Source organism: Triturus cristatus, chromosome 11 (assembly GCF_964204655.1).
Source record: "Triturus cristatus chromosome 11, aTriCri1.1, whole genome shotgun sequence".
Taxonomy (NCBI): domain Eukaryota; kingdom Metazoa; phylum Chordata; class Amphibia; order Caudata; family Salamandridae; genus Triturus; species Triturus cristatus.
Window position 1 is genome coordinate 880,045,330 of NC_140594.1, and position 16,854 is coordinate 880,062,183.

General features: G+C 48.9%; 1 protein-coding gene across 1 annotated transcript in view; it reads left to right on the plus strand.

Annotated features, from left to right (window-relative positions):
• Positions 1 to 824: 824 nt before the first annotated feature.
• VEPH1 (ventricular zone expressed PH domain containing 1) overlaps positions 825 to 16,854 on the plus strand; it is a 1,846,458-nt gene continuing 1,830,428 nt past the window's right edge. Inside the window, exon 1 of the mRNA XM_085634750.1 lies at positions 825 to 1,020. The gene's annotated coding sequence lies outside the window, so the exon portion shown is untranslated. The remainder of the gene's footprint in view (positions 1,021 to 16,854) is intronic.

Below are 16,854 nucleotides of genomic sequence, written 5' to 3' on the forward strand. Positions count from 1 at the left end.
TGAAAGGGGTACTGTGACAACTGCCGCGAACGCCACCCGAAGTTTTCTAAGCACAGCTTTCTCCTTTACTAAATTATGTATAACTTGCCACAGCGCAAGCATTGGCGACGAGAACAGCGAGCGGCCTAAAGCCAGCTCCGGGCACACATGACAAAACGGTACATGAAGCATTTCTGAAAAGAAAAACTAAACTGCATTTAATGTGACACACACAGTTGCATTTCTTGTTTTCGTTTCTGTTCACGTGTCATGCGAATTCAATAGGCAGGCAGTATACACGCAAGCACTGCATTTACGTATTTATTTGTGATTCTTATTATAGTGCTGTGAGGCCCCATAAGGGTGGCTTCTCCCTGTGTGATTCATAGTTCATGAAAACAAATGATTAACACGCTGTAATAGATGACAAAAGGAAGGAGTACATACAATAATAGGATTAAGTTACCCCAAAAAAAGCAGGTCGTCTAAAAATCCGTATTTAGGTCCCACAAATAAGTGTAAGGACTTAAGTCAAATAAAAGTATGAACATTTAAGTCTGATTAAGTAAATGGTCTCTGTTAGCTTGCGGCTGAATGGTCAACAGCTTTTTAATTAGTCTTTGAAAGTGAGGTAGAATGTACTTACAACCTCCTGCTAACCTCTAAAGCTGTTTTACAGCCCCGAGGCTTTCTAAATCTAGCACGACACTGGCCGTAGTCCCCCCTCCTGAGCGCCACTGACTGCCGATGTGTTTGTTATTCAGACTAGGAGGGTTAGGTACAATGATGCAGTGTTTCCGCCATTGCTCTCAGGACAACTTGTTAGCAAAAAGCCGCAGCCTTGAGAACTCTCCGGTCCTCTGAAAAGAGTGGCTGAAAAGCAGCGCGTGCGATTGTCAGCCAGCAGGTGCCTGGGGGGGGGGCTCGTGACCGTGACCGCGAGGTGCTCGGAGGGACGGGTCACACGAACGGTGCTGACCCCCGTCACACGCACTTCCACCGAGGGGACACTTCTCCGGTCGCCAGCGGGAGCCCTTCAGTGTAAGTCCGCCACAGTCTGAATCAGCCCGCGAAAAGGCGAATTCTCAAAATGTTTTCAGAATTTTTTAATTTACCAGCTTTAGAGTCCGTCCTGGTTTTAAAAGAACACAGTTGTATTATACGTTCGCAATTTTTGTTGACACCTACTATGGTACCTGTATTGCCCTTTTCACTCAAGAAATGAACATTGTAGTTTTTTGTTACATAATATTCTTGATAATGTTTTGACACGAATTTAGAGTTTGGGATTTAGCCAAATGGTTACGTTTTGTCTGCGTGTGGCCTGTACACGTGCATGATTATTATATTTCATATTCTGCGTCATTTAATGGACTGTTTACAAAATGAAACAACAGAAATCGGGTTATGTATTCATCTTCAGCACTTTATAAATGTTTCAGAAAGGACAGAATGTTTCCTTATTGATCGTAAATGTATTTTATTTTCCTGCTCCTGTAAGTTTTTCAATACAGACTGATTTTGTTCACCTTATGACAGATAATTGGTATGGTACTGACGTAATGATGCTTCACTTAATGTCGCTGCTAAATAAACACTGGTGCTAAGATCTGCTTTAGTTACGTAATTGCATATATACATCGATACATATTTTAAAGCACTATAGCGCTGAAGCTTCTTGGCGCAATTTAGACATACATAGCATGATCGATTTATCAGTAACGCCCACAGCTTAAATACCCAAGTCCTCAGGCGTTTCCTTAAAGTTAGCGAGTCGCGGTTTAGGGATAATTTACAAGTTTAGGGTGCATCAATTTAAGTTATATTGCTCACTCGCCAGTTTGCCTTAAAAGCGAAGGAATGTCACGCGCGTGCATTTTCTTCAAATCCATATTAAGACATATATGTAAAATAGTGCCTGCCTATGAAAGCGATAATAATTATCTTATAGCTCAAGTTTACGTTTTATCGATATACATTGACAGATAACTGAACTTTTGAACTATTTTGTAACAAAGGCGTAGTCGATGTCTAAGTTGATCAAATACATTTTTTTAAAGTCTTTAATGTATGCAAACACCCACGTGTTTTCCGACACCTGTTGTAATAGGCACCCTTCGACTTTCAGCAGCAATGCATCTCAGAAACTTCTAATGATAGAAAGAACCCGAGACCCGAGGGGGGAACAAAAGCTGCGTTGTGGGGCCCATGGGAACCATGGCAGCCCGTTCGTACCGTGTGCGCGTGCATGTGCGTGCAAAGGATTCTCTTGTGGAAAAAAACAGTAATCTTTAACCCCTTCCTTTCAGAGGGCAAGCGAAGGTCTTTACTTCAGCGAAGTTGACCGTGCCGTCCTGCATGAATCTTGGAATACGTTTGGAAACAAGTGTGTTATAGATGAGCACACATTGCATGTATTTAACTTTTGGATTTACGACTTAGATTTCAAAGGGCTGACACCTGTAGTTTATAGACCAGTGACGTAGGGTACACTACGTATTGAAAGCCAGCTAGCTGTGTTACAGGCCACTTGCGATTTCCTATAAAAAGGGACAGGGGCTTAAAGGGCCGGTATAGCATGAGGCCTTATAATGCTATTAGAACATTCCACCCACTGAAGATAAAATAGTCTAACTTGAAGAGGCAAAAACTGAAAAACAAATATTGGAATCTTGGTGCAGACGGGCTCTAGAGGCATTACTAGCCATGCTACTAGTGTCCAGTGGAGCACGCAACATTGTAATCCTGCAATTTCGAATCAAGAATATTCTTTCATGCATCCATGCCCATAATTTCATTATACATTTGATAGGGTGAGTCCAGTGGTTAATTTGTGAAAAAAAAGTGTCGGGGCTCTCATCAAGCGGCAGCTTGCACTATCGTATTGCTCCTATTAGCGCCGCCTATAACACAACTAAATACTAACCATGAAGCCCTACAAGTCGGGAGAGGATGTGGCGTAACGGCTAGAGCTGCTGACACTAGAGCTCGGGCACCAGGTTCTAGTCTCTGGGTAGGCTCAACATCCTATGATTCTGGCAAATCACTTATTCCCCCCCATGCCTACAAAAAATAAATGTGTCCTTAACTGTTGCTTATGAAAATCTCTTCAATACCTTTGGGTCTAGTTTGCGATATAAGCGCCAGTGTTGATGATTAAGTGCCGCTGCTGATTACCGGAAATGACTGGCTCAAATTAGGCACTGGGTGAGTCCAACCGAACTACTAAGGGTATGTGCGGCAGTAACATAACAAAAACAAGCATTTACAATGCAATGGTCTCGGCATTGTTAAAGTTAGAGCTGTTGGCATTGCTCATGACATTCTTGTATGTTTTTGTTTTTAAAACATTTAAAGAAACAGCATTGTTATTTACAATGTCAATAGCTTAATCACTCTCCAATGCGAGACCTATTGCATTTGCACCCACACACAGAGCCACACACACAGAGCCACCCACACAGAGCCACCCACACAGAGCCACCCACACATACAGAGCCACTCACATAGAGCAACCTACACAGTTACCCCCACACAGAGCCACCCACACACACAGAGCCTCCCACACACACACACACACGGAGCCACACACACACACACACACACAGAGCCTCCCACACACACACACACACACACACACACAGAGCCTCCCACACACACACACACACAGAGCCTCCCACACACACACACAAACACAGAGCCTCCCACACACACACACACAGAGCCTCCCACACACACACACACAGAGCCTCCCACACACACACACACAGAGCCACACACACACAGAGCCACACACACACAGAGCCACACACACACACACAGAGGCTTCCACAAACCTTCCAGCACCTGTGACGAGATTAGCAAAATTATAATGGCTGACAAAGGAAAAACAATAATAACATTGATAAGAATACAAAGTTACAAGCATTTATGTGCAGCAAGTCACTTAACGATAATACTCCATTTATTAGCCCGTAACAAAGAAAAGCTCAGGCTACCACTAATGAGTTTATTGGGAGGAAAACAAAACCTGAATGAAGCGGACGTTTGCTTAACGCATCAAAGACCGCAACTGCGGAGCATGTGACAGTGAAACAATTTATCTTCTTGTCGCTTACAACGCTTATATGTTCATCTACTTACAAACAAGTTAATTGTTAAATTAAGTTCCCTCAATGTTCCCTTCCAACTTTACTCATCTTTTCCAACATATTGGAATGCATGCAGTTCAACTGAAGTGAACAGGACTTCGCCTTGAATTCTGACGGTTAAATACAAGCCAACACTGGAAACCAGATGACCAGAGTCATCTTAAAGGTATTCAGTCAATAAAAAAAGTCTATACAGGAAACCCACCGCAAATAAGATTTTTTATTTGTTTGCCCCGTTTCGAAATGATTAAACTGACACACAACTTTGCAAAAGCACACAAAATATCAATTGCAAACCACAGTGCCGCTGCAAGTAACTGAACTGTATCTGGATAGAGGATACCAGACAGATATTTGCACTCACCGCAAAAGCAGTGGAAACAGGCAAAGTAGGCCTTACGAAAGAGAGACTGTGAGGCGAGGACCACAGAAGACGGGCCTGGGATCTACGTACTGGGGAGGCACACAGCGGCAACTACGAGCTTGGGGAGGGGGCCTATGCCGGGCTTGAAGCAGCAGTGATCAAGAGCAGCGGCAGGGAGGGACCATGGGAAGTGATGCGGAAGAGTCCGGGTGGCTCTCAGATGAGAATTGCGCTGCATAAACAAATCAGACTGTCGGTAAGGCGGGGCTAACTTGTAGGTGACCAATCAGAGTTTCTGCTGGCCTCAGACAGCGTCTCTTACGCGAGTTCTCCCAACTGCCCCAGAACTGTCCTGGTCGGAGGTTAACTAGCGTGGGGGCCTGTTCTCTCTGACTGCCTACACTGGTGTTAATCTCTGTGGACCCCTCTAAAGGAAGACGGCGAGACCTGCAGTAGCTAAAAACACTGTCAGGGATATCGGTATTCACCAGAACCCAAAAGAACCATTTATAACAGGCATGCGATCACCGCCCCTGCCAATTCCAAGCCAGGGAACTGTCCAACACCTCAAAGGCAATAAACAACTTGCAGTTCCAAGAACTCTTACAACCAATCACAGGACGAGACTGCCCAACCAATCAAAGTTCACCACACTTGTCTAGCCACTTATAAAATATACTTAACGCCTATCTGATTCGCTTCTGGCTTCGCTCGCGTGAATCTTGCGAGCGCTCTCGAACTACTCGCTACAGTCACGAGTCGAAGCGAAGATAGCAGAGAACGCGAGGTTTGGCCCTAAAAAAAACCAAGGCAGAGCAACAGGCACACCACCGCCTTTCTCCGAGGCAGAGAAGAACTGCCTCGGAGAAACGCAGCGTCCTTTTCGGATTCGGGGGCGTGTTTTGCTGTTGTCTCCTCCCTGAGACTTTTCGCAAAAAACACGCCCCCCGATCCGAAAAGGACGGGGCATGATTGGAGTGACGGGACCTCTTCTCCAATGGCTGGCCAGCATTTACTAGGCCAGCCAATGGAGAACAGGGTAGAAGAGGGGCGGGTTTAAGCCCCTCTTCTCCCAAGTCATTATCTCTCGCGAGCGAGACTGCGCAAGCGCAGCCATCGCTAGCCGAGACCTAACTACCAGTTGGTAAAGACCCTGATCCCTATAACGAGCGAGATGGCCTTTGACAACTGGTATAGCCCAAGGCAGAAGGTCAATAAGGCTATGAGAACATTCCACCCAATAAGTGTCGAATGTTCTCAATTTAAAAAAGAAAAACATCATTAGAAGCATTGAAATGTTGGAGCAGAAGGCTTATATCAGCCATTACAGGCCGGAGCTACTCTATTGTCTTCAGTAGAGCTCTAAACATTCCACTATTCTGATTAAAAACAATATTTCTACACTGCATTGAACTCTAGTATTCTACACTCAAACCAACTGACTGCAGGGCCCTAGTTAATTAATCTATGGGGGCTAAATGTAGAAATATTCAAGAATTGACTTGGAATTGACTTTTAAAATGAGTTAACGAATAGATGTGGAAGAAAAGGATTTTGAGATTAGGACATTGTTTGATAAAGCAATGGGAAATTATTGAGGACATCATAAACACAATCTCGTAAAAATGAATCAGTTTTTGAATAATCTAACAGTTATCACATAATCATAAGAGATAAGTGTAATTGTATAAATCCAAACACAAATCACACATATATGGTCTCTATTGTACAAAACAAGAACACAATAAAATCACAGATTCATAATGGGTTGGTGACTAACCAAGAAATTGCAAGCGAATCAGACTCTGTGAGCTCAGCTAGTCTATTTTTGTACGTCTATACATTAAACCTCATAAATAGGAATGACACATGGCCCTGATTCCAACAGTTCAATGAGACCAATCCACTATAACATTTTCGGCTTGCCTTCAAGTCTTTACTGCCTTCCTCAGGTTGGAAATATATTCCTAACATATCTATAAAAATTGCTTTGGAAATATCAAGCAAGAAATAAAAGAAAACTACAATTCAGTAATACGACGTAAGAAATTGATGTGTTAGTTTTGGGAATTTGGGAGTACCAACCACTAGTAATAACCACCACCCACTAAACTAACTTAATAAACCTGAGCTCAACTCCCTGGCACCTATGGCACAAAGCAGACAGGGTTAACACAGAGGCAATGTGTGAAGTATTTATGTAGTACCAGAACAGTAATAAAGTCAAAACACAACACAAGAAAAACCCTAAACCAAAATAAAATACATTTTAACAAATAAAATGACACCACAATGACAAAAATTCAATAGAGGAAACCATAGTTATGAATGTTAAAATTTTAAGGTTAAAAATAGCGCCAAAAAGCATTACGCGCCAACTGTGGTCAATCTTTTGCACTAACCAGTGCCTAGGCACAAGTTAAGGCCAATTGAAATGGAGCATGGGTGGGATGTGCAAAACAGGTTTCACCTGGTCGAGAGCTTTCCTTTCCGACTACTCTGGCTCCGCTATGACTAACTCCTCACCAATGTCCTTGGGGAGCAAAGGGTGTTGGAGAAATGACTACATGTCCACCCACCCAATCTGGATGGGTGAACATGTAGCCATTTTTGGCTGTTTCCTGCCACCAGATAAAACCTGGCTGTAAGGAACAGTAAAAACAATTTAATGCTCCCCCTGCTATGGAAGAAGCTTCAGGTGGCAAAGCGAGCATTACTTTTTTTCTTTACAAAAAGAAAATTTCGTTTCAGGATTTTCTTTATGAAAAGAAAAAAGATTACTCTTTGTTACAGGGCTGTGTCCTTCCGACACAGTCTTGTAACAAACAGGAAAATGCGTTGACAGGAACCTTAGTGACAGTGGTCCCTGCCAACGGCTTTATAAATAACCTCCTGCAGGACAATCATTTATAAATTTGGTGGGCGGAGTAGTCTCGACCTTGCGAACGTAAAGTCCTTCGCCAGGCCAATGGTGACTATTCCTTCCACCAAAAATTAAATCGGGCCCTTAGTCTCTGAAATGAAAGTAAAAAATCCTCAGCGGTGCAAAGACGCAGGTTGTGGTTAAAAAGGGCTCCAGGCCATTGGATAGCCACTCGATGAGGTCTCGGTGGAGCTGTTGACATTTGGCGAGAAACCTCAGAGTGGGAGAAATTTGAATTTCGTGCCCGGAGAAGGTCTCTCACTGGGATAATTTTTGCTACTTCGCCCAGTGTGAATTTCTAACTTCAGATGTAGTCACTTTTTTTGGAGCTCCGATTCATCCAGTAGGGTAAGTCTACAGGCTGTAATCGAAGAGGGCTCCACAAGGCATGATACCTCCTTTGTAATGTCCCGCCAAATTGGATATGCTGCTTTGGAAATGCTCAGTGCAGAAAAAACCTTAACCCCTTGTATGCCCATGACGAGCTGGACTCGTCATGGAGCACAGTCGCGCTGTGCCCATGACGAGTCCAGCTCGCCATGAGGCATACCCTAGGGAATCCCTCTGGTGCGCGCACCAGAGGGATTCCCTTTCGTGCAAAATAGCCTCGGGAGCTGGGGAAGAGCTTCCCCAGCACCCGAGCCCCCCCCCTCCTCCTTTCACTGCAATGACGATCGACGCGCACGTCGCGCCGACGTCATTACAGTGAAAGTGATACTGAAATGAGCCAAGAGGCTCATTTCAGGTTTCACTTTGTACGTGCTCAGGGGGCTATCTCAGCCCCCTGAGCACGTACAAAGACAGGAGAGGTATCGTTGGAAAGGGGAGAATCTCCCCTTTCCAATGGTACCCCTCCCAGCTTGGGGATCGCCACAGGAGGGCGATCCCCAAGCAGGGATCCACCCACTAGACACCAGGGAGGGGGGAGCGGCCCCTTGGGCAAGGGCCTTTGCTCCCCCCTGTGTATTTGTGGCCATTTTAGTCTTTTTGCCCCCCCTGGGGGGCAGATGGGGGCATTAGCCCCCAATCTGCCCCCCGGGGGGGGGGGTAAAAAGCCCACTAGACACCAGGGAAGTTACATAAATAAATAAATAGGGGTGGGGCTGCCCAAAACGGGCAGGCCCATGCCCCCCCCAATTACTACAGCCTTTCTGCCCCCCCGGGGGGCAGATGGGGCATTGGCCCCTAATCTGCCCCTGGGGGGGGGGGCAGAAAGCCCACTAAACACCAGGGATTCGTTTTTAGTTTCATTTTTAGGGTGGGGGCTGCCCGCAACGGGCACGCCAATGCCCCCACCCACCCACCACCATTACAGCCTTTCTGCCCCCCCTGGGGGCAGATGGGGCATCGGCCCCCAATCTTCCCCCCCCGGGGGGGCAAAAAGCCCACTAGACACCAGGGAATTGTTAAAAAAAAAATAGGGGTGGGGGCTGCCCAAAATGGGCAGGCCCATCCCCCACCCCACCCCACCCCCCAATTATTACAGTCTTTCTGCCCCCCCCCGGGGGGAAGATGGGGCATTGGCCCCTAATCTGCCCCTTCGGGGGGGGCAGAAAGCCCACTAAACACCAGGGATTTTTTTGGCGCAATTGTTTTTAGGGTGGGCTGCCCGAAACGGGCATGCCAAAGCCCCCACTCTCCCCCCCACAAAAATGTCAGTCTTTCTGCCCCCCAGGAGGCAGATGGGAGCTGTAGCCCCCAATCTGCCCCCCCCTGGGGGCGCAGAATGGCGACTAGAAACCATGGATTTTTTTGTTTTATTAGTGTAGGGGTAGGGGCTCCCCAAAATGGGCATGACAATATCCCACCCCACCCCCAGAGAAATTCCAGTCTTTCTGCCCCCCCGGGAGGGCAGATGGTGGCAGTGGCCCCTGATCTGCCCCCTGGGGGGGCAGAAAGCCCAGTAGGCGCCAGCGAGTATGCAGGCTTTTTTATGCATGGGGGTGGGGGCTACCCAAAATGGTCATACCAATGCCCCCACCCCCACAAAAAATAGCCACAGTCTTTCTGCCCCTTTAGGGGCATATCAGGATGAAATCCCCTTTCCCGATTACCCCCCAGGGCGGCAGAAAGCCCACTGGGCTCCGATTTATTTTTTTAGCAATGTGCATACCTGTGGATTTTGGGCCCTAGCGCAGTTGGCACGTAGGCAAACCTAGCAAAACTGTACATTCTTTAAAACTAGACACCAAGGGGAATCCTGGATGGGGTGACTTCACTGGCTCTCACCAGGTTCTGTTACCCAGAATCCATTGCAAACCTAAAAATGTGTTCAAAATAACACTTTTTCCTCACATTTCTTTGTCGGAAAGTTCTGGAATCTGCGTTGGTCCACAAAATTCCACCCACCCTGCGTTCCCCCAAAGTCTTCAGAGAAAAATGGTACCTCACTTGCGTGGGTAGGCATAGTGCCCGCGTCAGGCAAGGGCCCAAAACCTATTGAGGAGACATCAAAATTACCTATCACAAAACAACCTGGTTTTGCAAATGGGGTCCTATGAGTTTTTGGCCCCAGGCTTGGCGGCCACCTAGGGAAACCTACCAAACCCACACATTTCTGAAAACTAGACACCCGGGGATTCCAGGGAGGTATGGTTTGCGTGGATCCCCCAACGCTTCGTTACCCAGAATGCCCTGCAAACCTCAAATTTGGCTAAAAAAATTACATTTTTCACACATTTTTGTGTGGGAAAGTTGTGGCATCACCGGGCTGACACAAATTTCCTACCACCCACCGTTCCCCCGGGTCTCCCGATAAAAACGGTGCATCACTCGTGTGGGAGGCCCAAGTACCCGCGACAGACAAGGTCCCAAAACTTATTGAGGCGACATGAAAATTGCCTACCTCAAAACGACCTGGTTTTGCAAGGGTGGTCACCTGGGTTTTTGGCCCGGTGCTCGGCGGCCGCCTAGGGGAACCTACCAAACCCACACATTTCTGAAAACTAGACACCTGGGGGATTCCAGGGAGGTATGGCTTGCGTGGATCCCCCCACGTTTCCTTACCCAGAATGCCCTGCAAACCTCAAATTTAGCTGAAAAAAGCACCTTTTTCACAACATTTTTGTGTGTGAAAGTTGAGGCATCACCGGGCTGACACAAATGTCCTACCACCCAGCGTTCCCCCGGGTCTCCCAATAAAAATGGTGCCTCACTCGTGTGGGAGGCCCAAGTACCCGCGACAGGCAAGGGCCCAAAACGTATTGAGGCGACATGAAAATTGCCTACCTCAAAACGACCTGGTTTTGCAAGGGGGGTCACCTGGGTTTTTGGCCCGGTGCTCAGCGGCCACATAGGGGAAACTACCAAACCCACACATTTCTGAAAACTAGACACCCGGGGGATTCAAGGGAGGTATGGCTTGCGTGGATCCCCCAACGTTTCCTTACCCAGAATGCCCTGCAGACCTCAAATTTAGCTGAAAACATCACCTTTTTCACACATTTTTGTGTAGGAAAGTTGAGGCATCACCGGGCTGACACAAATTTCCTACCACCCAGCGTTCCCCCGGGTCTCCCGATAAAAACGGTGCCTCACTCGTGTGGGAGGCCCAAGTACCCGCGACAGGCAAGGCCCCAAAACGTATTGAGGCGACATGAAAATTGCATACCTCAAAACGACCTGGATTTGCAAGGGGGGTCACCTGGGTTTTTGGCCCGGTGCTCAGCGGCCACCTAGGGGAACCTACCAAACCCACACATTTCTGAAAACTAGACACCCGGGGGATTCCAGGGAGGAATGGCTTGCGTGGATCCCCCAACGTTTACTTACCCAGAATGCCCTGCAAACCTCAAATTTAGCTGAAAACATCACCTTTTTCACACATTTTTGTGTGGGAAAGTTGAGGCATCACCGGGCTGATACAAATTTCCTACCACCCAGCGTTCCCCCGGGTCTCCCGATAAAAACGGTGCCTCACTCGTGTGGGAGGCCCAAGTACCCGCGACAGGCAAGGCCCCAAAACGTATTGAGGCGACATGAAAATTGCCTACCTCAAAACGACCTGGTTTTGCAAGGGGGGTCACCTGGGTTTTTGGCCCGGTGCTCAGCGGCCACATAGGGGAACCTACCAAACCCACACATTTCTGAAAACTAGACACCCGGGGGATTCCAGGGAGGTATGGCTTGCGTGGATCCCCCAACGTTTCCTTACCCAGAATGCCCTGCAAACCTCAAATTTACCTGAAAACATCACCTTTTTCACACATTTTTGTGTGGGAAAGTTGAGGCATCACCGGGCTGACACAAATTTCCTACCACCCAGCGTTCCCCGGGGTCTCCCGATAAAAACTGTGCCTCACTCGTGTGGGAGGCCCAAGTACCCGCGACAGGCAAGGCCCCAAAACGTATTGAGGCGACATGAAAATTGCCTACCTCAAAACGACCTGGTTTTGCAAGGGCAGTCACCTGGGTTTTTGGCCCGGTGCTCAGCGGCCACCTAGGGGAACCTACCAAACCCACACATTTCTGAAAACTAGACACCCGGGGAATTCCAGGGAGGTATGGCTTGCGTGGATCCCCCCACGTTTCCTTACCCAGAATGCCCTGCAAACCTCAAATTTAGCTGAAAAAATCACCTTTTTCACACATTTTTGTATGGGAAAGTTGAGGCATCACCGGGCTGACACAAATTTCCTACCACCCAGCGTTCCCCCGCGTCTCCCGATAAAAACGGTGCCTCACTCGTGTGGGAGGCCCAAGTACCCGCGACAGGCAAGGGCCCAAAACGTATTGAGGCGACATGAAAATTGCCTACCTCAAAACGACCTGGTTTTGCAAGGAGGGTCACCTGGGTTTTTGGCCCGGTGCTCAAAGGCCACCTAGGCGAACCTACCAAACCCACACATTTCTGAAAACTAGACACCCGGGGGATTCCAGGGAGGTATGGCTTGCGTGGATCCCCCAACGTTTCCTTACCCAGAATGCCCTGCAAACCTCAAATTTACCTGAAAACATCACCTTTTTCACACATTTTTGTGTGGGAAAGTTGAGGCATCACCGGGCTGACACAAATTTCCTACCACCCAGCGTTCCCCGGGATCTCCCGATAAAAAATGGTGCTTCACTCGTGTGGGAGGCCCAAGTACCCGGGACAGGCAAGGCCCCAAAACGTATTGAGGCGACATGAAAATTGACTACCTCAAAACGACCTGGTTTTGCAAGGGCGGTCACCTGGGTTTTTGGCCCGGTGCTCAGCGGCCACCTAGGGGACCCTACCAAACCCACACATTTCTGAAAACTAGACACCCGGGGAATTCCATGGAGGTATGGCTTGCGTGGATCCCCCCACGTTTCCTTACCCAGAATGCCCTGCAAACCTCAAATTTAGCTGAAAAAATCACCTTTTTCACACATTTTTGTGTGGGAAAGTTGAGGCATCACCAGGCTGACACAAATTTCCTACCACCCAGCGTTCCCCCGGGTCTCCCGATAAAAACGGTGCCTCACTCGTGTAGGAGGCCCAAGTACCCGCGACAGGCAAGGGCCCAAAACGTATTGAGGCGACATGAAAATTGCCTACCTCAAAATGACCTGGTTTTGCAACGGGGGTCACCTAGGTTTTTGGCCCGGTGCTCAGCGGCCACCTAGGGGAACCTACCAAACCCACACATTTCTGAAAACTAGACACCCGGGGGATTCCAGGGAGGTATGGCTTGCGTGGATCCCCCAACGTTTCCTTACACAGAATGCCCTGCAAACCTCAAATTTAGCTGAAAACATCACATTTTTCACACATTTTTGTGTGGGAAAGTTGAGGCATCACCGGGCTGACACAAATTTCCTACCACCCAGCGTTCCCCCGGGTCTCCCGATAAAAACGGTGCCTCACTTGTTTGGGAGGCCCAAGTACCCGCGACAGGCAAGGCCCCAGAACGTATTGAGGCGACATGAAAATTGCCTACCTCAAAACGACCTGGTTTTGCAAGGGGGGGCCACCTGGGTTTTTGGCCCGGTGCTCAGCGGCCACCTAGGGGAACCTACCAAACCCACACATTTCTGAAAACTAGACACCCGGGGAATTCCAGGGAGGTATGGCTTGCGTGGATCCCCCCACGTTTCCTTACCCAGAATGCCCTGCAAACCTCAAATTTAGCTGAAAAAATCACCTTTTTCACACATTTTTGTGTGGTAAAGTTGAGGCATCACCGGGCTGACACAAATTTCCTACCACCCAGCGTTCCCCCGCGTCTCCCGATAAAAACGGTGCCTCACTCGTGTGGGAGGCCCAAGTACCCGCAACAGGCAAGGCCCCAAAACGTATTGAGGCGACATGAAAATTGCCTACCTCAAAACAACCTGGTTTTGCAAGGGGGGGTCACCTGGGTTTTTGGCACGGTGCTCAGCGGCCACCTAGGGGAACCTACCAAACCCACACATTTCTGAAAACTAGACACCCGGGGGATTCCAGGGAGGTATAGCTTGCGTGGATCCCCCAACGTTTCCTTACCCAGAATGCCCTGCAAACCTCAAATTTACCTGAAAACATCACCTTTTTCACACATTTTTGTGTGGGAAAGTTGAGGCATCACCGGGCTGACACAAATTTCCTACCACCCAGCATTCCCCCGGGTCTCCCGATAAAAAATGGTGCCTCACTCGTGTGGGAGGCCCAAGTACCCGCGACAGGCAAGGCCCCAAAACGTATTGAGGCGACACGAAAATTGCCTACCTCAAGACGACCTGGTTTTGCAAGGGGGGTCACCTGGGTTTTTGGCCCGGTGCTCAGCGGCCACCTAGGGGAACCTACCAAACCCACACATTTCTGAAAACTAGACACCCGGGGGATTCCAGGGAGGTATGGCTTGCATGGATCCCCCAACGTTTCCTTACACAGAATGCCCTGCAAACCTCAAATTTAGCTGAAAACATCACATTTTTCACACATTTTTGTGTGGGAAAGTTGAGGCATCACTGGGCTGACACAAATTTCCTACCACCCAGCGTTCCCCCGGGTCTCCCGATAAAAACGGTGCCTCACTTGTGTGGGAGGCCCAAGTACCCGCGACAGGCAAGGCCCCAAAACGTATTGAGGCGACATGAAAATTGCCTACCTCAAAACGTCCTGGTTTTGCAAGGGGGGGTCACCTGGGTTTTTGGCCCGGTGCTCAGCGGCCACCTAGGGGAACCTACCCAACCCACACATTTCTGAAAACAAGACACCCGGGGAATTCCAGGGAGGTATGGCTTGCGTGGATCCCCCCACGTTTCCTTACCCAGAATGCCCTGCAAACCTCAAATTTAGCTGAAAAAATCACCTTTTTCACACATTTTTGTGTGGGAAAGTTGAGGCATCACCGGGCTGACACAAATTTCCTACCACCCAGCGTTCCCCCGCGTCTCCCGATAAAAACGGTGCCTCACTCGTGTGGGAGGCCCAAGTACCCGCAACAGGCAAGGCCCCAAAACGTATTGAGGCGACATGAAAATTGCCTACCTCAAAACAACCTGGTTTTGCAAGGGGGGGTCACCTGGGTTTTTGGCACGGTGCTCAGCGGCCACCTAGGGGAACCTACCAAACCCACACATTTCTGAAAACTAGACACCCGGGGGATTCCAGGGAGGTATAGCTTGCGTGGATCCCCCAACGTTTCCTTACCCAGAATGCCCTGCAAACCTCAAATTTACCTGAAAACATCACCTTTTTCACACATTTTTGTGTGGGAAAGTTGAGGCATCACCGGGCTGACACAAATTTCCTACCACCCAGCGTTCCCCCGGGTCTCCCGATAAAAAACTGTGCCTCGCTCGTGTGGGAGGCCCAAGTACCCGCGACAGGCAAGGCCCCAAAACGTATTGAGGCGACATGAAAATTGCCTACCTCAAAACGACCTGGTTTTGCAAGGGGGGTCACCTGGGTTTTTGGCCCGGTGCTCAGCGGCCACCTAGGGGAACCTACCAAACCCACACATTTCTGAAAACTAGACACCCGGGTGCTTCCAGGGAGGTATGGCTTGCGTGGATCCCCCCACGTTTCCTTACCCAGAATGCCCTGCAAACCTCAAATTAAAATGAAAAAATCACCTTTTTCACACATTTTTGTGTGGGAAAGTTGAGGCATCACCAGGCTGACACAAATTTCCTACCACCCAGCGTTCCCCCGGGTCTGCCGATAAAAACGGTGCCTCACTCGTGTAGGAGGCCCAAGTACCCGCGACAGGCTGGGGCCCAAAACGTATTGAGGCGACATGAAAACCTCAAAACGACCTGGTTTTGCAAGGGGGTCACCTGGGTTTTTGGCCCGGTGCTCAGCGGCCACCTAGGGGAACCTACCAAACCCACACATTTCTGAAAACTAGACATCCGGGGGATTCCAGGGAGGTATGGCTTGCGTGGATCTCCCAACGTTTCCTTACCCAGAATGCCCTGCAAACCTCAAATTTAGCTGAAAAAATCACCTTTTTCACAAATTTTTGTGTGGGAAAGTTGAGGCATCACCGGGCTGACACAAATTTCCTACCACCCAGCGTTCCCCCGCGTCTCCCGATAAAAACGGTGCCTCACTCGTGTGGGAGGCCCAAGTACCCGCGACAGGCAAGGGCCCAAAACGTATTGAGGCGACATGAAAATTGCCTACCTCAAAACGACCTGGTTTTGCAAGGGGGGTCACCTGGGTTTTTGGCCCGGTGCTCAGCGGCCACCTAGGCGAACCTACCAAACCCACACATTTCTGAAAACTAGACACCCGGGGGAATCCAGGGAGGTATGGCTTGCGTGGATCCCCCAACGTTTCCTTACCCAGAATGCCCTGCAAACCTCAAATTTAGCTGAAAACGTCACCTTTTTCACACATTTTTGTGAGGGAAAGTTGAGGCATCACCGGGCTGACACAAATTTCCTACCACCCAGCGTTCCCCCGGGTCTCCCGATAAAAACGGTGCCTCACTCGTGTGGGAGGCCCAAGTACCCGCGACAGGCAAGGCCCCAAAACGTATTGAGGCGACATGAACATTGCCTACCTCAAAACAACCTGGTTTTGCAAGGGGGGTCACCTGGGTTTTTGGCACGGTGCTCAGCGGCCACTTAGGGGAACCTACCAAACCCACACATTTCTGAAAACTAGACACCCGGGGGATTCCAGGGAGGTATGGCTTGCGTGGATTCCCCAACGTTTCCTTACCCAGAATGCCCTGCAAACCTCAAATTTACCTGAAAACATCACCTTTTTCACACATTTTTGTGTGGGAAAGTTGAGGCATCACCGGGCTGACACAAATTTCCTACCACCCAGCGTTCCCCCGGGTCTCCCGATAAAAAATGGTGCCTCACTCGTGTGGGAGGCCCAAGTACCCGCTACAGGCAAGGCCCCAAAACGTATTGAGGCGACATGAAAATTGCCTACCTCAAAACAACCTGGTTTTGCAAGGGGGGTCACCTGGGTTTTTGGCCCGGTGCTCTGCGGCCACCTAGGGGAACCTACCAAACCCACACATTTCTGA